Source organism: Anser anser, assembly GCF_964211835.1.
Source record: "Anser anser genome assembly, chromosome: 14".
Taxonomy (NCBI): domain Eukaryota; kingdom Metazoa; phylum Chordata; class Aves; order Anseriformes; family Anatidae; genus Anser; species Anser anser.
The window spans coordinates 13,791,441-13,812,340 of record NC_139735.1 but is presented as its reverse complement, the minus strand read 5'-3'; the positions used below and the strand labels follow the sequence as shown (position 1 = coordinate 13,812,340).

General features: G+C 47.0%; 1 protein-coding gene across 3 annotated transcripts in view; it reads right to left on the bottom strand.

The window, feature by feature from the left end:
• Positions 1–20,900, bottom strand: part of LOC310881383 (uncharacterized protein) — a 289,311-nt gene that overhangs the window by 111,473 nt on the left and 156,938 nt on the right. For all 3 annotated transcript variants that reach the window (XR_014572326.1, XR_014572327.1, XR_014572328.1), the window contains one exon: positions 18,740–19,613. The gene's annotated coding sequence lies outside the window, so the exon portion shown is untranslated. Of the gene's footprint in view, positions 19,614–20,900 lie in introns of those variants that run through there.

Genomic DNA, 20,900 nt, shown 5'->3' with positions numbered 1-20,900 from the left:
GAGATCTACAGCTAACGACACGGACATTCACATTGCTAATTAAACCACTCACCACCAAAAAATGCTAGCAAGAAGAGGGACAAGTTGTGAATCTTAATGGGGCATGGAAATACAGAAAGGAAAACCTCAGGCTCTCGAAGTTCTGGATCCCAGGAACACCTGAGCAGTGCCCCAGAAGCACAAGGTGTAAACCCCATCGTATTTTGAATTTCTGCACCACCAGAGCAGTGTCCTGTGTGGGTAGTGCTCGTTCTGCCTACTGCACATCCAGGATCTGGACCGTGACCTCCCCTTCTCCCCAGCCCGATCCTTTCCTCTATTTACCACCTCCACGTCCTTTCCTCTATTTACCAGCCATTCTCTCCCTCGCTGTACGACTGAGAAACGGGCAGTTTCCCACCCTTTGCAGGTATTCGTCCTCCTGAACGCAGATGGATCCCATCTCACAAGAGCCCCAAGGGCTCAGCCTACAAAGCTCTGCTCGCCCAGGGCCGGCTGCTGCAGGTCCCTCGTGCCTCTCAGTCCCAGGGCACCACGACAGGCTGACACACACGTCCAGCAGTGATCGGACTGCACTGCACCACGTGTCGGAGACACTGACATATTAAGCCAAGATTTATAGCAACAGGATGCTGAAAATAACGCTCTGAAATCAATACCGGAGCTGCACGGCCAGCTTTTTGTAAAGTCCCAAAGACCACACTGAAAACTCAGGGGGGGCATCGGTGCATGACAATTCCTGAAAAACATTTCCCTTTTTTTCCAACCATTTCCCTATTTCCAAAAACATTAAGTATTCACACTGAGCTGAAAGCCTAAGAACAAACTACTTTTTGAAAACCTTTAGTTTCATTGAAAAGCAATATAAACAGAGGGGAAAGCAACAGCCACAGATGTTCGTAAGAGCTGGGAAGAAGTGTCACCGATCGGTAAAAAGAAAGAAACGTGAGCACTGAGCCTCCTGAGTGCAGAGCTCCGTTCTAGGTTACAGTTCCTACAGTCTTGAACAAAAGCAGCTGCACTAAGCCTTCTGAGCCTCAATTTGCTTTATGTTGAGACTGTGAGCATTAATTAAATTTGCAGAATGCCATGAGGCCTTTGCCATAAATGCACAGGAGAGGACAGTCACAAATTTCGAACGATGACCTCTGCAGTCAGTGCTCAGCTGAAGCTTCAAAGGCAGTGCAGAGAGGATGCTGCCAGCAGAGCAGGCAGAACAGGGGGAGCTAGAGCTTCAGCGGCCACCAAACCCAGCCAAGATTATGAAGCTCAAAACTCCTTTTAAAAAGAAGAGGCACATTAAAGAACAGTCTCTTCCTGCTGGAGCGATTGGGTGAGCATCCAAAGGAGGTCTCAGAAAGTTAAGTTATTTGCACAACTTTACGGTTCATCAAAAAAAAAAAAAAAGACGAACTTGGTCTACTGAGATGATTTTCCAACTCAATGGCATAACAGTCAAAACAACAGAAACAATATGAAAAAGTTGATGCAGTGACCAACCCCCATGCTCCTCGTTTTTGAAACATGAATCCAGTTTGCAAACTAAGTGTCAAATGCCATCATCAAAAGGCGGAATCCTTACAGCTGTTTGTCTGCAGGAGAACAACTCAAGTACTTGACAAAAGAGGAATTCCGCATGCATTGGCAATACTTCTCTTGCATATTTCAAAGGAAAAATTGAAACCACATTTCTAGACAGCCGAGTTGGATTCCCGGAAGGGCATCAGCGTACATCAGGCTACGGACCCCTCTGCCTGCCCACCTCTTCATCCTGAGCCTGCCCTTCCCATGCGAGCCACAAACCCCTTTGGCATCACAGCAAGGCAAGGCAGCATTCGTGCACCACTGCGAGGGAGAACATACCTATGCTACCGAAGGGTTAAGGAGGACAACAGAACACAGCAGGTGCAAGCACACGAGAAAGAAATAAAGCGAAATTCTCTCCTTATGGGAGCAATAGAAATGATTGAGAGTGTGGACTCTGTAATCTGCAGAAACTGGGGCGACACCATTGAGTCAAATTAAATGCACAGAGTGGAAAAATCCTAGCCCGACAATATATCCGCGTCATGTGTCTGTATGTAATTTACAGCCACAGTTGGAGTCTGCCTGAGATAGATTCAGGGTGGAGAATTAATGTGTGGGGCTTGTTTCCTTGTGAAGCATGGACATGTGCGTATGTCTGCAACCACGCTGCAGAGTGATAAACAGGACAGTAAATTTTTTGCACTCCCCAAGCCCCACCATCACAGTTAAGAGCTGTCTCCACCCTGTCACTCCCCGTGTTATCAGAAGGCAGAGGGAAGCACAGGCGGGGTGAAGCCTTGCCGCGGCTCCTCCGTCGGGGCGAGGACGGGTGATTGCTCAGGGGGCAGAGAGGCACGGGAGCCCCTAACGGGATGTCCCCTGCTGCATCCCTCCCTCTGCTGCCAGCAGTGCTGCCGGACCCCCTCTCCCCAGCACGTTCCTACAAAAGCAGCCTGCAGTGCTGTCACACAGATCATTTTGACCATGTCCTGAAAATGTACATCCAGGAACGCCGAGAGAGCGGAGGCAGTGGCAACCTGCAGTGCCCACAGTGCTCCCGTCTCCGTCCCGAGCAGCACCTCGTGCTGCGTGTGAACCCACCTCCTCCAGAGGAAGAGCCGGCACAACTTCCCTCCTGGCTACGGCAGCTTCACATGCCCAAAGAGAGGGAGATTCCCTCCCAGGAGATGCATAAAGGCTGGGAGTGACCGAAGCACCAGCACCTCCCCATATTCCTGCCTCTCACCAGAGTCTCAGCCAAAGCCCTAGGTGGAAACAACCCGAGGAGACAGGTCCCTATTACTCACAGCACACTTTTCAGCAGAGTCCTCCTTCCCTACCAGTCATTTTTTCTACCACCCGTTGGGCTTTACTTAGCTGCCAGGGCTGGATTTCAGCTCAGAGATTTGCACTGCAGCAGCTGGCCAGGTTCGGCTCCTTGTGTTCAGCTCTAGGAAACTTTCAGGATGAAACACAAACCTGGGGAGTTTTGGTGCATTACCAGCAACACTCCGGCATGACTTCTGTATGTTCAGTAGTGCCAGGCCGGTTTCAAATGTCCCAGAGCTAGTGTTTTCTACTGAATAGGTGCGAACCAAGAATCACAGTTTGTCTCCTTTTTCTTATACACACACAAAACCTAGATTGCAAAACAAAGCTTAAGGGGCTTGATTATCTCTCTTTCACTGGTGCAAACTGTAAATAGCTTCAAGAAAGACAAGGAGCCACAAGCATGTGAGGGGAAAGGCTAAACCACAGCAGTACGCAGCTCGTTTTCAGGTAGATAAATACCCTCTTGACACTAAAAGTGCCCCAAAGCATGCACAGCTCCGCTGCTCCTGCGGTGCATCCCATGCCACAGGTGCCACGGTCCCCTTCCACCATGCAGCACGCCTCCCTCACCTCACAGGATTGGGTTACATGCCCAAAACCGAGTGCTTCAAATTCCTCTGGCTTCCAAGCCTTTCTTTCACATCCCTTGTTCTGTTGAACTGTAATCAATTTGAAGAGAGAACAGCAGACATACCTTTTTTTCCTGGTAGTAATTATTGGATTTAGTTACCTGCCAGCAGCAATCCATGCAGCAGTGGGAGGGGTACATAAATATTCCCTGGCTCCTTTCCAGCACTGAAGTATTATTTCATACTCTAGTAATCATACAGAAGCCAATTAGGTATCTAAATAGGTTGGGATTATTTATTCTATAATGTAATGGCCTGACAGTTGTCACAGGACATTTGTTTGATGCTGCTTACTTCATTTTACCGTCCTCCGACAGCAAACGGCAGCGCTCCGCTGCTGCTCTCAGGGTTAGCAAGGGCCCAGGAGAGCCGAGGAGCCAGGTACGCTTTGCACCAGCTTTAGCTGATGCAAGGCAGCGTTGGGAAGGGCAGGAGGGCTGCCCTCCTGCAAGCCCACTCTCTGATTGCACCCCCAGGGGACGGCAGGACTGGGGTGGCTGCGCTGAGGAGCTGAAGCAGAAACTCCTGAAAAACTGCTTTCTCAAAACACAAGCTTGCTAATGTAGAGGGTTAAAAAAAAAAAAAAAGAGAGAGAGAGAGGGAGAGAGAGAGAGAATTCCTGAAGCCCTTCCTTACATTTATCTAAGAAAAATATTTGGAGCGGAATGCAAATGCAACTATGTTTTTCCTAAGAATAAGCAATCATTTTGTTCACTGTTTGCAATATCAAAGCAGTATCAAAATAAAGGGAGACTTCGTTAACAAGTTTAAAAAGCTCAGAAACATCTTTTAAAGGTTTAGTTTCATTTAGCAAAATGGAATTTCAAAGTATGCATGTACAGAAGCCTAACACAAGAGAACTCAGCTGGCTGGCTGGCATTCAGTAACAGTCATTCAGGAAGGGAAAAATACTGTAAAAGAATTATTATTAAAAGTATTTACAGGAATTTGGAAAATCTGAATGCATACAAAGCCACTTCTCCAGACAGGAGGCTACATCTCTGCAGAGACTACAGGAACTTCTCTCCCCTCTGCCTCATCACCGCTGCCCAGCAGCCAGGGCAAGCGCGGGACCTCGGCGAGATGGGTCTGCGTGCCAGAGCTACGTGTCTTTGGCTGTCTCGAAAACCATGAGCACAAGCTCAGCAGAGTAAGGCACTACTTAATGTAGATGATTTATGCATCTCATGATATATAACACATCTTACAGGCTATATAAGACACACTGCACACAGCCTGGACTCTGCATTCCCATAGCAATAAAACCTCCCCAGGTGACGGGGGAAGATGTGCTTTATCAGATGCAAGAAGAGTTCAAGCATCCAGACAATGGGAGGATCCTGCGGCTTTAGAAGTGTATTGGAGAACACCTCCACAGACTAGCAGTCAATTAGCTTGTAACTAATGACTGTCTTGTGCCATCCATGCTATGGAAAGAAAACAGTGAGAGAAGGCCGTGACCCTAAGCGTAATAGAGCGACGTGGACGGTCCCACAAGATGAAGTGTGCACAGACCCAGGGCCTGGATCAGCTAAAGAACTGATATCAGGATGAACAGTGTTTGCTTGGACAAGAGCCCTTTGTTGTGAAGCCCATTGAGGGGTTTTAGTTTCCAACCTAAATAGGTGTCTGATTACTCTCCCGTTTGGAGATAAGGTACCTGAATGTCTTGTGCAAACACCGAGAGGCCAGAGGGAGAACAAAACTTTGTAGAAAAGGCTCTCGGTTGCATGTTGTCAAAAGGAAGAATGTTCTAGGAAAAACCCAAACAATTCCCTCTGACTTTTGTTAGCGCTGATGGAAAGTGGCAACGTATAAAAATGAGCTTTACGGCTTGCCAGAGCGTTGCTGGGAGTGGAACAGATGGCCAATTCATCTCCACCAAACTTGGCACTTTTAACAAAAGAAACAATATGTGTTTTGCTACCCTAATTTTTCCCCCAGGTATCCCAGCAGGTGACTGGGATGTCTGATGACAAGAATGACTTGACTTGTGCTCCCCAAGAGCATGAGTTGCTTGTTTCTGTGGCCTTGCCATTGTTTTGCCCGATTACCTACTTCTACACAGCGCTCCAGGGAGGTTTCTCGAGATCCAGAAGACACCAGCAAACCCGGATGACACGCAAACTCACATACACAAACATCATCGCTAACAGGGGCCACATTTTTTCATACGGAGACTCATCTCAGTATCCTAATGACTATTCTGAAAACTTCTGTTTTCTTGTACTGAAGTTGCACGCAGCTCATTGCAAAGATGCTTCACAGAACACAACCAGTTGTAAAAATTCCACGATTAGACTGAGGGATCCAAAACTCAGTTGGCTAACAAAGTACGTTCTCACATTTAATATTAATTCCCAGATGTAACCAAAAAGGATAAGCTGCTTCATTTTCCCACGGACAAAGGGTCTGTGGCTCCATCAGGATGGCTTTCCTATCAGAACGAAGACAAAGACACAACAGGATCTTCATCGCAGCGTGCAGGACCCTGCAGGGCACACGTGAGTGCCTGAAGGACACAAGGGGAATGCACACAGACCGGACAGTGTCGCCGGATAAAACACATCTTCCACCAGCTCCCCCTCCTTATAGATGTTTTGCCACAGCAGAACCACGGATACACACCAAGAGCCCTAAAATCTGCAAGTCTCCAAAAAACTAAAGGGAGCTTTGGATGCCTGTCCTATTCCTGAGCACAGGCAACATATGTCCATCAGCTACCAGGATCACTCTCAGGCTTGAAAAATGTACTTTCCTAGTAGGTGGAATTACCAGCCAGGTCCAGAGGCACCAGAGGTGGCCAGCAGGTGGCCAGAGGTGGCCAGCACATTCAGGAGCAGAGGATGGGTGTTCACATCATCTCTGGTTTCGAAAAACACGGATGCTACAGCTCTGCAGGGAGTCCCTGATCTAACTGGAATTTGTCTGGCCGTGTGAGCGATGCTCTATCGCATTACTGAAGTGGCCAGATCAGATGATTTAAATCACCTTAATGATTTAAAAATCAATGATAATGATTGAAGAATCATTCACTGACGAATAAAAATAATTCCTTGGAAAATTTCTAGAGAAAATTATAATAGTAGATCCAATTTAAAAAAAAATGATACTGGAAGGAAAACTGAATTTCCTTTTTATTAGTGACACATTAGAAGGACTTCTAATGGGTTAACTAAACATTCTGCCCATGAGCTATTACATTAGGAAATACAATGTTAAATTCCCCATAGAGCAAAAAGTTGTTTTGTCATTGCTAGTAAATATTGACTAAAAAACGCTAATTAAATTAGTGTTCCAGTCCTGCTGACTCAACTACAGCAGTATTTGTTCCCTTAAGAGAGCATTACATGCACTGAATATGCATACAGAGGAATCAATCATTGGACATATGTTTAGGATATTATCTTTTCCAACAGAAAACCTAGGCTTTTGGTGAGAAACCAAAACCCAAGACAGGTTGTTAGACAGAGCAGCTTATCTCGTGGAAGCCCAGCAGAATAGCTCACACTCCAGCCTTGCAGAAAAGCACTGCCATATTCATACTTTTTAAGGAATTCCTAAGAACAATCATCTCTTTTTTTTTTTTCTTCTCATTATTTTGTTTTGTGGCCATCTACGGGGAAACACAATAGTCCTGCAATAAAAACACAAGTCTGGGTCTAGACATCCTGTCTGACTAGGCAAATAACCTCCAGCCTGATTTTTACAGGACTTGAAGGCACTGAAGATGCAGAACCGGGCTATTTTAGAGCATGCCACAGTGTCTCCTTGCCACCGGTTTCACAGGAATTTAAACACTATCACCTGTCTCACTTAAGTCTTACAATAGTGGAGCAAGGCCTAAATATCTTTAAAATGCTTGACTTGGACAGATTTTCAACATAGCACAGCTCAAATTTCTCCTGCTTCAGCGCAAGTCAGGGGGACTGGTCAGACCCAATTGCATGTGGGTCTGCGAACAGGAGGGACAGAAGGCTGCCTGGTGTTTTGGGGAATCTCATCCCTTTTTTGTGTTCCCAAGAGAAAGATGAGCTGCTGTACACCTCTAGCTTTCATTTCGGTAAAGTAGGACAGCAGCACACTGCTGATTCGCACAGGCTTGGGAAAGCAGTAATTGTAAAGAGCACAGGCATTTCAGTGGTGCTTAATGTATGGCAACAAGGTCAGTCGGTCCAGGTATAATTCCTATTTCACCCTGTCACCTTCTGTACTCCTTATTTCACAAAGGTACTGCCTTTGCTAGGTTTTTACACATCGGCTTCTAAAACAATTTAAATGAAAATTTGTAAAACTACTGAGGAAGAAAAGTGCCTTCCAGGTGCCCTGATGGGAGCTGTCAGGGAGATCCTCGGTTCACAACCCTACGGTAAGCTATTTCAGGTGATGGTAGCAATAGGATCATCTAAAAGGCCCCTGCTCTGCTCCCAGTTTTGCACAGTTGTGGAAGAACCGTTTGAGGAAGCCAGACTGGATTTTTCTAGTCTAAAATTTCTCTGCGTGATCCCAATGCTGTAGTTCCAAGCAGGCTTTTCAGAAAGGGGGGAAAAAGTACTGAAAGTAGGTATAAGCTAAGAATTATATTCTTGGTTCTGAAAAATTTATGGCCTTAATTTTTAATTTTTGAGGCTTGTCACATGTGATGGACCAAAACCAAACTTCAGAATGGATCTCAGGTGAATTTTGCTAAAAAATGATGTTCTGAAGGGAAAGCTCATGTCTGCAGTTACCAGAGGCGTAGCAGAAAAGCAAATACCACCACTGTAACATTCAGCTGAATGAGCAAAGCAAAGGCTGCGTGTTTCTGCTGTGCCTTCAGTCTGTGCACCAGCAGGACTTCGCTTAGTGACACTGCTCCCCTGTATGACCTCGAGGAGGCTGAGACACCTGGAATGCATCTTGAGTGAAACTGAGGCCCAAAAAACCCCCAAGGACAACGATAGGAGGGTCCGAGCTTATAGGTAACAGGTATTCACGGGATCGGGGGGGATCAGAGTGCACACAGGGCTCACCTTAAACCCGTCTGGTGTAAGCACATCACAGCCATGCGGCATCTTTCACGCTGCACCGTGTCTTTGGGAGGGGAAGCAAAGCGCGGCCCCAGCAGCGCAGGAGAGCTATGGGCTCACAGAGACAATAACCGCGTCACATTGGGTCAGAAAAGGCTATCAGGAGAGAGCAGGATGGGACAGAAGCTCTGTAGGCACTGTGTTTTATAAAAATAGCTCAGCAGAAAGCAGCAAACATTATAATAATTATAGCGTATAAAGGAAAACTGCTCCAGACAGTTCCTGTGTTCCCCCCCTAGACTTTTGCAACACAGCTTGTAGGGGAGGGAAAACCTGTCTGGCCTTTGAACTGCTTTCAGGTCAACAAGCTAAGGGAATCCTCTGCCTCAGAGACCACCTGGTGCCCCGGGCAGACACCAAGTGAGGCCAAGGCTAATGGGATGGAGATGGACAGAGCTGAGCACTGCCCCATCCCAACAGCTCATGCATCAAGGAGCAGCGAAACCGCCAGACTGGATCAGAGCAGTGGTCTACTCGTTCGATATTGTGTCTCATGAAGTTGCCAGTACAAGTCTCAAAGGCCGTAAAAACTATACGGTGTATTTTGTTAGAATGATTGTTCTGTCATCGCCCAGACATTGTTGTTATAGGTGCTACACGGGGTAATAAATAAAATGAAATTAGACAGTGTCATGCAATGAAATAGGCAATCCGTGCTGGCAGCTGTCCCAGTCAGATTGTACCCGAGCTCATTAGATATAGCACATATTATTTCACTGATGAAAACACAACTCATCACATATGTGCCTGTCTGCTGGCTTTGCTCAGCGAGACCTACTCGCAGACCGGAGCGATCGCCCGAGCTCCATGCTCCTGAACCAGCTCCAGGCACTCACCACGCGCTCGATTCCTTCTCGATTCTCGCCTGAGCAAGGAAGTCCGGCGCTAGCAGATCCAGACAGCTCCAAACCCCCTGTAAGAGCAGCATCGGTCCTTGGAATCAGAAGTGCCACAGAACTGCTTTGGGAAACATCTTAGCGGGAAGTTCAAGCGGCTTCTACAAACACCACATTTTAAAAGGTATTTAAAAGGAAATCCCAGGGTCTGCAAAATCTCAGAATAACTTTATGGTGCTGCTTTGTTTCGTTATTTAACAACCTTCCGCTGGTCAGTAAGCAAACTCCAGCCCTTCGCCTGGCCTGAGATGTTTCCTGAAGAGCTCACGCAGAACCCTCAGGTCCTGTCCCACCTCTGCAAACCCCAGCCCAGTGACAAGGCAAAGCTGTTTCCTTGCCATGCAAAATCCTGTGGCTGCAGGCTCCTCTTGTGCACCAAACACCATCAGGACTTCACGAGCTTTTCACAGGAGCTGCAGGAGGCACCGAACTCTCTACCTGCAGGCCGGTGGAAGGCCACACACCTGCGCCACAGGACCGGGCAGCTCGGGACACTGTCCTACCCTGCGCAGAGCAGGGATATTAAAAAAATGAAGTCCCCCTGACATGCAGCTATCTTAGCAGGCTGCGTCGACACGCTTACGAGCAAGCAGATTGCTTGTATCACCGAAAGGGGTTCCCAACAGGCCAGCTTTTCAGCTAGCTTGCTCTGCCACAGAAGCAAGAGATGAATAAACCACACCTTGTGGCCCCGTTGCAGTGAGCCCTGCGACAGCCACAGCCCCGCAGCCGCGGTCAGCGTTGGACCGGAGGTACGAGCGCGGCTGCCTGAGTGCCCCTAACGCAGCTCAGTGCTGCTTCAACGTGCTCATTACTAACCTCACGCGTAATTACGGGAACCCTGGAAACGTGAAGGAAGTGACATGTACAATCCTCCATGAAATATGTCCCAGCTGGAGCATGACTTCATGGCAATAGATCAGCTTTTCAACTATCTGGAGTCCCCATCTCTCCTCTCATTAAGACTGATCAGTAGAAGGAAACTGGTTCTACCCCAAGCTGCCAGAGGAAAAGCACTTCCAAGAATTTTGTGTTGATTTGGGAGATTATCAAGTCTCCCAAGTACTCTTCCATAAAAAAATAATAGAGCAGCTTCTCCCCATGGATCCTGACATGCTTTACGCCCATCAGTTTGCTAATTCTGGGGTAGTTCATAGCTAGGATTCTGCTTTTACGGGTAGGCAAACTGAGCTAACGAATGGCTGACGTCTGACACGTGAATCAAATATCGGAATCAAATACCCTGATGCAGAGGTTTTTTCAGTTTATCCAACATATAAGGAGTATAAGCAACAAGACGAATAAGCACATATAACCATGTCTTAAGGGCAGCAAATACGTAGTGGAAAATAGGTTATAAAAGCTATTCTAGTACAGACCCAGAACAGAAAAAATGCCATTCGACTAATTGCACCTAAGCGGTAGCTTGGACGTTTGCAAATTCAGACAGCAAGCCATAAAGCAAAAGAAACACACAAAAACTGTAGTGTTTAGAAAACAAACAAAGTTTAGACCATGGAGATTTCCTGAGCTAAAGTGGGGTTAGAAAACATTGTAATGCGTTTGGCAGTGATTAAACAAAATGACAGTATCTCACCATCGTTTTGAAATACTTTTCTTTGATACATGAGAATATTAGGAGGTGGGTCTAGAACTGCAGAACTTTTTGCCGACATCAGAATCGCCCCCATTACAGAGATAACCCCCAAGTTCTCAGGCAGTTTATCCTTACTCTTTTTGCATTTTTTTCCGTAGAGCTTCCCAGCCTCTGGGGAGCAGCTTGGATGTGTGCCTGTTTGTGCCTGCACACCATGGGTAGGTGCACAACCTCCTCCTGCACCGGGATGCATAAATCCACATTTCAAGATCCTCCACAACACTCGTTTTGGATGGGACAGAAAACCCTGTGCTCTGTAAACTCTCTCAGTCGTCAGCAGCCTCACCTCCATGCTCTCGCCCACAGGCTGAGATGAGCTGGGACCAGATGCCAGCCCCAAGATCCTTGCACCTATGGGAGCAATCGGAGCTCTTCCCATTGCTGAGCCGGGGCTGGCTAGCCCATGACCCGCTCCAGCCCTGCAGGGACCAAGTTTCGTGACCTCCCCTGCAGGGACCAACTTTTGTTACCTTCCAGTAACAATCACAAAGTGAGATCCAGCATTTTTTGCAGTCCTCACTTCCTGATCCACTTTAGTGGGACAGCAGTTGGAGTGAGATTTGGGAGCAAGACTTTAAGTTTAAGTAAGCTTGTTATTTAGGGTATAGAGTTATGGTGTTTTGCAGGACACACGGAGGAGGTTGGATCTAATACGAAAACTGCGTAAAATAACCCCCTGAAGTGTTGCACGCCCAAATATGGCTATCTATGTATGGGAGCTGGAATGTAAAAATCTGTCATAATTCAGACTCGGTTAGAGGCCTTTTACAAATCTGTCCCCTCACTTCAGCACGTGTAGCCTCACGCTGCATTCCAGTCAATTGACAGAAATTCCCCTGCTCCCCTGCTCCCCTACTAGATGTTCTCCCTCCCATGCTGGGTTAGTTACAAGCCCCGTGTACTGCAGTAGGCACTGACAGACAGCAGTGGATGATGTAGAGGTGCAATCATATCAGACTATTGAGAGTACAAATCTATACGTCGCATAATATGAGTCTTCTATTGCATATATCAGAGCTTTGAAACATTTTCTATTTAAATATATAGTTCAAGAACTTTGAGCATATATCATATCATCGGAACAACAGACTTCCATTGTTCCCATGGCATAAATCTATCATAGTCTCGTAACAGCATATGATTTCCACTAGCTACAGGCTTATATATTGTCACACTAGTAGCGAAGGTTTTGTACATGGAAATCGACTTACACAGTAAGAACAAATTTTGCATTGTTCTGTACCTTAAAGTCACACGTTGCCCTGATGACCAATGAACTCTAGCACAGATTGCTGGAGAGGGTAAATCACGCTGAATAATCTGGGACCTGCTCGAGTGGTCCCAGGCTCAGCACTACTGCAGCAAGGGAGCCACAACCGAGCAGCCCCGCCTGCTCCTCTGGCACAACCACACCGTGGTGGCAGCAGCCCAGAGCTGTCTCCGCTCCCTGAGATCCGTGATGCTCTTGGGGATGCTCCTGGGGATGCTCCCACCTCACAGGCATCACTGCTCAGCTGAGCTCGTGCTTGTTCCACGTCTATCCCATGCCATGCTCCACACACATAATAACTTTCACACACCTTGAGGCTCACCAACCCCCAAATGGCTTCACTGGCATTCTCTCTGTTGGTGACACGAGGCCACCCCGCTAGAGGAATCATTTACAGGATCATTTACAACCTACGGGCCTGTGGCAGGGTGAGCGGCGAGCACAAATAGGCCTTTAGTGGCTTGCTCCTCGGTGGAAGACACCCAACGGCCTGGCTGGAGGACAGCTGGGGAACAGGGGCCCAGAAGAGCCGGGTGTCAGCGAGTCCCCTAAGCCAAGAGTGCTCCTGGGGCTGAAGACCTCTGTGTTTTCCTCCCAGCAGGTGATGAGATGCACATCCCCACTCTGCCGTAAGAACACGCTCCTGCATCCCAGCAGGCTATAGGTGGCTTCCTTGTTGCTTCTTGGCTTCCTAGCCTATGCTAGATGCAAGTGGTTTTGTCCTAAAGTAAAACAGGTTCATCCTCAGCCTTCTTCCCCATCACGCAGCTTTGTTTCCACTCCCATACCTATCCCTGCACTCAACTCTGCAGCCGTCTTATGATGATGGCACCACGACTGTCTACACCTCCTCTGGATGAAGACAGGTATAATTTTCTCAGAGCTATTCCGGCAGCTCTCAAAAGCACGCAGGAGCCATACTGCAGCGCTTTGCTGGGAACATTTGGGAAGGGCACCCCTGGATGAGAGCTCTCTGCTGTGGAGGCAGCCTCCAAGGCAGCCTCCGAGGCTGGGGAGCTGCTGGTTGGCCACTTGGGCCAGGTGCTGATCTCCTTGCCTGGAGTGCCCCCAAGAGCGGGTCTCGCACATCACACGCAGAGGTGTCCGGAGGTCACGCTAAGGGCAGGATGCTCTCGGATTTCCCCTGAGGATGTAACAGATGGAGTGCTATCGAGATGCTCTCCAGGGCACTCCTGCAGCAAGACAGTGCAAGCAATTGACAAATTTGGCCTCAAAGGCATGCCCAGAGATGAGGTGGATGCAGCCATAAAGTCTATTCGTGTAAGGGAGATAACACACACTGTGAAAACACTACCTTCCGCAGCTACTAGGGGAGGGGATTATAGTCTTTCTGCACTTAAAGTTGAACCGTGTCCTGATATCGTAGTGGCCATATGTAAGGGGTTTCCCATAATGCACAGAGCATAATTCTGAAGGACGGTAGGAAATGACTCACTTACTAGCGTGCTGTCTGAGAGCTACATCATAAAATACTGGCTGTGGTCTCGCATCATACCACACAGGCAGGAGAATTCCTATCAGCACACAGAGGCTATAGAGTTACATTTTCTAATCAAACCCCAGACATACACCATAGATTACAGGCACTCTACTGGCAACACGCTTAGCTGAAACAGGCTTGCAACGCGAGTGCAGGAAGAGATTGGCTTGCAACGTACACTTCTTATGTTTTGCTGTCACCATGCCATAGTTTCTGAAGTTAGAAAACAAGAGGTCATGAACTGCAGCCGAAGCAGGAGCCGGAGTATAATCAGCATCTTCTTGGCCCATAAGCAGTTTGGGATGAGGAGCAAACTGCAAATATATTCAACAGCGGCAGGAGGACTGCGTGTGTTCAGCAGTCATCAGCAGGTAATACAGTAGCCTTAAGTCAGAGGTTTCCACATCCTGTGACACTTAGCGCCGGGACTGTTGTCTGGAAGCTGAAACTCCATCCCTGTAAGAACTACCTATCAGCGAGGACAAATAATTATTTAGATCATGATAATACAACCCAAACAACCAGCGTGTGTTACAGGTCTCACCCTGGAACACTCTGCTAAGATTGGGTTTATAACGATGCCAACTTGAGAGTCTGGGCTCTTTCATGCAAGATGCAGCCATGCAATCCCTGGCTTGTCCAAGGTAGTAGCTGGCGCATTAGTTACAGCTGTCTGGGATTTCTCTAGTAAATTTTTTTTTAACCTGGAAACCCCAGAACTGAAACTAAGACTTCCATCTGGAAAAGGCTGGATGGGACAAAGGTTTCTACTTTTAAAAGCCTTTATGTGGTTGAATCACTTTGCATTCTTGCAACCATTTCAAGTGTAAAAGCCCATTAACGTTATTTTTGCTTAATAACATCAGTAAATATGTTGCACAAGTTTATAAATGTTCATGAAGTATTTTTACTGCTCTGAATAACGTTTGCTTAATGAACAGCTTTTAGATCTAGTTTTCAGTAGATTTAGGTTTCAGTGAGTGTCTTCAGTGAAAACCCTGCAAATGTTCCTGGGAAAGGAAACAATTCCTTGCCTAGCTCAGGCGAGACTTTTCCACAAAGAAATTTTCCTAAAGAAATGTACAATAGTCACTGTCTGGACAACAAGACTTCTGTCTTTGTGAACCGAACAAGGGTAGAGGAGGAAGCCCTCGAAACTGGAACCCAGCAGTACTAGAAACGCAACCTCGTTCATTCCCTGCATCCAAATGCATCAAGCTTGAGGCACTAATCCTGCACTACTACAGATTTGCTATGGTATTAGCGTTTTTCATATATGACAGTTTATTTCTTTTGGTTGTAATCACCACTGCTGCTATTTAAACCATTTTTAACGTTGCTAATTCATTATTGTCTGTGTTCCAGCTGGAATCTTATACCATGGTAGCGAAGTTTGTCACAAGTGCTATTAAAACCTGCATTTTGTAACATGCTTTGCAACAAATTTTGTGGGTTATAGGAAAGTTCACTAATTTACAGTTCTTTCACATATGTAACAAGGATGATAATACAAATTTAGCACAAAAAGGGGCAGCGAGATTAAATTCACTATCTGAAAGTACATCAAGATCCTGAAGAGACGGTACTAGAGATAGGAGATGCAAAGCATTATTACCCAGCAACTGTCATATGATAAGGTCAGTATGTTATTAGCTAATGAAATACAGACTTAATATATTCCCAACTGGATATGGAACAGGCAGGATCTCAGTGTATTTTATTAGAATAATGCTAATTCGAAAATCTGGATTTAAGTAAGAGGTGATGGGCAGACCAAGCAACTTCAATGCTTTTTAACTAACCCAATAGGGATAATCTGCATGCCTGACATCCCGGTTCCAGACACCAGCACTGCCAGTGCTAGGATAAATTTCACAGGCTTGGGCACCCTTCTTTTAATTACTAATACCTAAAGAATGCTCAAATATTTAATATAGTTAGGTATATCATTACATTAAACATACAATAGGCACCACTGTGCACAAATTTTACACTCCCCTGGGTCCGTGAAGCCCCAACTAGACAATCCCGTCAGAAAGGATGCAGAAAAGCTGGGAGAAGGTCTGTCACCATGGTTTTGATCCATGTTTCCAGAATAGACCCTAGCTGATACTGTGTCTTCATTTGAATGAAAAATTGAGTCTTGTAAAAATGTGTATCTTGAACATTGAAAGGAAATAAAGCTCTCTTAAACATGACTCATTAGAAGGAAAAAAAAATCCTCTCATTTGGTTTATTTAGCTCTCATTTGCTCTCTTGCTACTGGCTAACTATTTCTTACTGCTGTTTTCTCCGTATTTGTGTATCTGGTCTTCACACTTACAGCCCAGCAGCCTAACATTCCCCAGGGGCTTCCCAAGACCACTGACATTCATTATTACCTTCTGCTATGAGCTAAACATCACTTTTATGTACTCCCAGGTCATCCCTTTGATTTTGACGCAGCTCCTAAGTGTAACTGAGGGCAAGAAAAATGACAAACAGTCAAATATTTCTGCCTTCATATTCCTTTCTTCCTTCTCTTATTTGTGTCTCTTGCTCCTAACATCCCCCAGTTTTCCCACTTTCGCTCTGTCCTGGGAGCTAGAGACGTACATATTTTCCTTCTCAATGTTGAAATCAAAGGTTCTTTTCCAGCACATTCTCCCTGTAGACCAACATGGATATCAAAGAGCAGTGTTTGCACGCAGACTGTGAACCAAACACAAAAGACCCCCAGCCTTTTTATGACACTTACAGGTGAGATTACTGACTGCAAGACTATCTATTCTGTATATGCTCTACAGTGTGTTGATTCCCAAAGAGTATATGTCCCTTAAGACTGAAGCTCTCTCGAAACACATATTTTTTCTCCACTGATTACAGAAGGCGTTTACACAATACCGCAAGACGATACAGATACTGAGGTATTTCACTGAGCCAGGAGAAATGCCAGCGTAAGTACCTGACCCAGCTAAAATTCTCTATTGACAAAATACTCATTGAATCAACTAATCCCTTACCTGGGTCAACTGAGTCACTGCTTTTGAGGAAGGGTAGAACACTGGGATTAACTAACCTCTTGAACAACACAGGCCAACAGCAGCTTACCCAACACTGCTACAGTAAACCGAAAACATCTGTTTGAGCTAGTAAATATTTTTAACTCTGATTCAGAGAATTCAAGGGATGAAGCCTCTACTGTGAGAGAGGGAAAAATAATCAGTTTAACCTGCCTAGACTCCTTGGTGGACAGATCCCTCACACATTTCACAGCAGCAGTGAAAGCTTCACCGGGAACTCTACCTTCTAGACAGCAAAATCAATCAGCGTCATGGCACAAATCCACTGGAAACTGGGCTCTCCTCACTCAAGCTCTACGGAGCTACTGGAACCGCACCACTCCCCGCTCCCCGGCTGGAGGGCTCGTCGTGGCTGGACAGACGGATCCTCCTGCAGTCCCGCCGGGCCCCCGGCCAGGCTCCCCGGCGTCTGCAGAAAGAGCACGTGCAGAACTCCATCAGGGTAAGTAATGAGATGCAAATGTATTCCTTCAGAGGTTGATCCAAAGCCCACTGAAGTCAATTATTATTAATGTAATTAGTACTGTATAAGCTGTTCAAGACGTAATTCAAGTCAGGTCTCCATCAAGCCAGACTGTGTGTATATGCAGAGCAGATTTAAAGGGTTTACAATCTCAATAGGTGTGATAGAAAAAATGAAATGTAGGAAGAGGATGTGAGGAGATAAAAAAAGAGCAGATAATTTGCCACAGAACACAAATCTCAGTCCTATGTTTTGTCTGTCAAATCATGTACCCTTCAGAGGGAATTTTCAGGAAATGTTAAATCAACATTGTGCTCATTAAACAGTATTTTAGACCTTTATTTCCACGGAATTTTACCTCATCTTAAATTTTCCTTGATTTTCCCTTGCCCTCATCAAACGTAAGCACACCTCTTATTTCTCCAGCAGTGGATATATATTCAGGGTCATTCAAGCCAAGGCAAAGGAATGACCCTGCAGTTACCAGACTGAATGAAGAGCTGAACAAAAGCCACCATGAGCTTCGCTTTCTTCTGTATCGGTAATTTAAAAGGACTGAGTCACATTGTGCACTTTCTGCACTCCTACACAGCCTCCTCCAAGGTAACTGGTTTGCTCCAGTGTCACGGCCAGATGCCAATCCACAATAACATCTCTGCACGCTGGCACCAGCCCAAAGTCATCTTTTTTTTTCTTTTTTTTTTTTTTTCAGTACAGAAGGGAGAGTTTGCATTTGCAGAGGGAGGGGCGAGCAGCAAGCAGCGGGAAGGGCGCGCGGCTCAGCTCGGTGCGAGGAGCGTTGGCTTCGCACAACACCCTCTCCCCCAGCTCCCGGCTGCCGCGGCGAGAGCACCCTCTGCTGCTTCGCTCCCTCCTGCCAAAAGGCCCAGGCAAGGCCACGGCGTCTTCGAGCCCTTCCCAAACATGCACCGCAGGACGTGCCTGGTCCCCGAGCTTCCCGCATCCCACTGAGGCCAGCATCCATCCCGCTCTCTGGCCTCTGCGAGTGCCCGCTCCAGTTTTACGGGTGGCAAGGTGGGAATTACTCACGCCTCCATCCCCAGTTCTGCAAACCTGCCGGCTTCCAAGCCAAGAGATTGAAGAAACATGGCAGGAAACTCTCCTTGTTCTTTAATTCCGGCGAGGGGGCTTCTCCCCTGCGGCACGTCGCGTGGGTGTAGCTGAGGATACGGACTGCATGGCAGCCCTCAGCCCCGGCACGGGCTGTATGTGGAAATTTTCCTAACTGCCATTGCTATTAGGCCATATGAATGCAATTATAATATTCCAATAGAAATCATTCAAGTATGTGGTAAACCAAGGGAACATACAAGGGAATGTGTGTAAGATAATCTCTCTATCGTGCGCTGCAAGGACACCGGGATTCCTTCCAGAATCCAAGAGCTCCCCACACCTCCCCGCTGCTCCCGGGGGAGGCCGGCGGCGGCTGGGCGAAGCGGGGCTGACGGGACGGGCACTGCTGGGTCGCCCCCGAGCCGGAAAGCCAGGCGGCCCCGCCGGTGCGGACGAGAGAAAGGAGCGGTAGGAAGGTATTTTGTAGCTGGAAAAGGCAAGTCAACATGTAAATCCTAGTTAAAATATCTTTATTAGCAGCATTTTAATCACTTGCAAAATCTGGAACGGGATCAAACCAAACATAAGGCAGCAGCTGCTGTAAACAGCCGTTGTTGAAATGGAAAAATGATTAGCGCTGAGGGAAGGATGTCAGGCATAATGAGCCTGCCTCAAGCGCTGCTGGAGCCGAGCACCGGGCACTACCGGGCACTGCAGCCATGCACCTCGGGTCCTCCAGCCTCAAGCGGAGGTCCCCAGGCCTAGCCTCTGTTTGCACATGGGGATCACCAGCCCCTGTCCACACCCACCGTGTTAAAAGGTGCATTTCAGCCTCCGCTTTCAGGGGAGGGAACGAGAAGGCTGAGGCAGGAGCCTCCCTCCTTCCATCCCACGCCAGACTAACGGTGATAGTCCTCCAAACTACTGCAAAATGGGAGAAGAGTGATTATCCACCAAAACCTGAAGCGAATCCCAGCCTCACGTTGGCTGTGTGCTGGCTCGGGCTGTATGACACTGTCTTCCCCTCCTCCTGGAAAGGCGGCTCTGGGCCACCTGTGGGTGCTGCTGGCCGCAGGCTGCTCTGTGCCCAGGTGCCCATCAAGTGCACAAAGCCCATCATGCTTCAGCTCCACCTGAGAAAAACAATATATTCTGAAATGCCAGTAAAGAGCAAGTAAACAGCGTATCACCCTGACAGCAAAATGTTCTCAGAACAGGAAGAAGTTTTCTATGTGTATTTAAATAAACGCAACCAAGTTAATAAAATGGGAAAACTGGCCTTGAGAAGTGGTCATGCAAAGCAGTCAGAAGGCCAGGGGCTTTCCTTCTCCTCACATAGGAAACAAGTGGCAAATCTTACGCAAATTCATAAATGCTTTAGTGTCAAAATCACAGAATTAAAAGAACTGATTAGAAGCCATGTACAAATGTCTCTTCTCGCTCTCCTCTCACCTTTACCTACAGGTACTGCAACAGCTGCTCTTTTCCTGGACACCTTTTAACTAGGTGTCACCTCCAGACAGTTAAAACCAGCTCCCATTATTGTTCCTGGCATTTCTGAAGCAACCAGAGCTGTACTTGCCTATTTTCAGTGGTTACTGGTGCAAGCCATGGAGGTCTCAGCACCAGCGATGGGTTCAGGCGAGCACCACGGACTGCCCGCGGTTGCACGGCCTCTCGGCAGGTCAGGCCTCAGCAATAGTTGGCGGTGCAACTTTCACTCCCTCGTTCAAGGCATTTTCCCTGGTGTGGACAGGTGGATTCCTTAGCAAAGTGACCATGAAAACTGGGAATATTCGCTTTTTTTGCCAGGAGGGACAACTCTGCCAGGGAAAGCACAGCAGTGGGATCAGACCCCAAGGGAGCGCTGCTGCTCGCTGCGAACAAAACCACCCTGACCACAGAGGAGTGGGAAGCATCCATTTTGGTGGGTGTTTTTTATGGTTGGTGTTAGTATCTCTTTTTGATATTTGGCAAGCAAAATGGAGCTCAGGCAATGGGTGAGAAAGCTACAACACAGCCAGCACGGATGTGAATTTTTCATCATTTTAATAAAAAACACTCAATCTGCTTTCACTGCACATGCCACTGTAGCTATAGGAAAGGTGCAAAATGAACTTTTAACCTAATTTTCAGGTTGAACTAGTCTACTTAACAACATTATATATTCGAGTCACCCTGAAGAGAAGTTCAGATATATCTGCTGCTCTTTAATGTTGCAGTCTCAGCAATGTCCCTCCTACACCAGCAGGGCTTATTATGATGTCTTTGATTTTCATGTTGTGCTGATGCACATGAGTTACATGCTTAAAAACAACTGGCCTGTCTTTCCCAGTCAATCAAAATTATCGAGCATGGCTCGTGCCACTGCAGAGCGTGCTGGCTGCCAGGACATGGGCCAGAGCATCCAACAAGAAGAG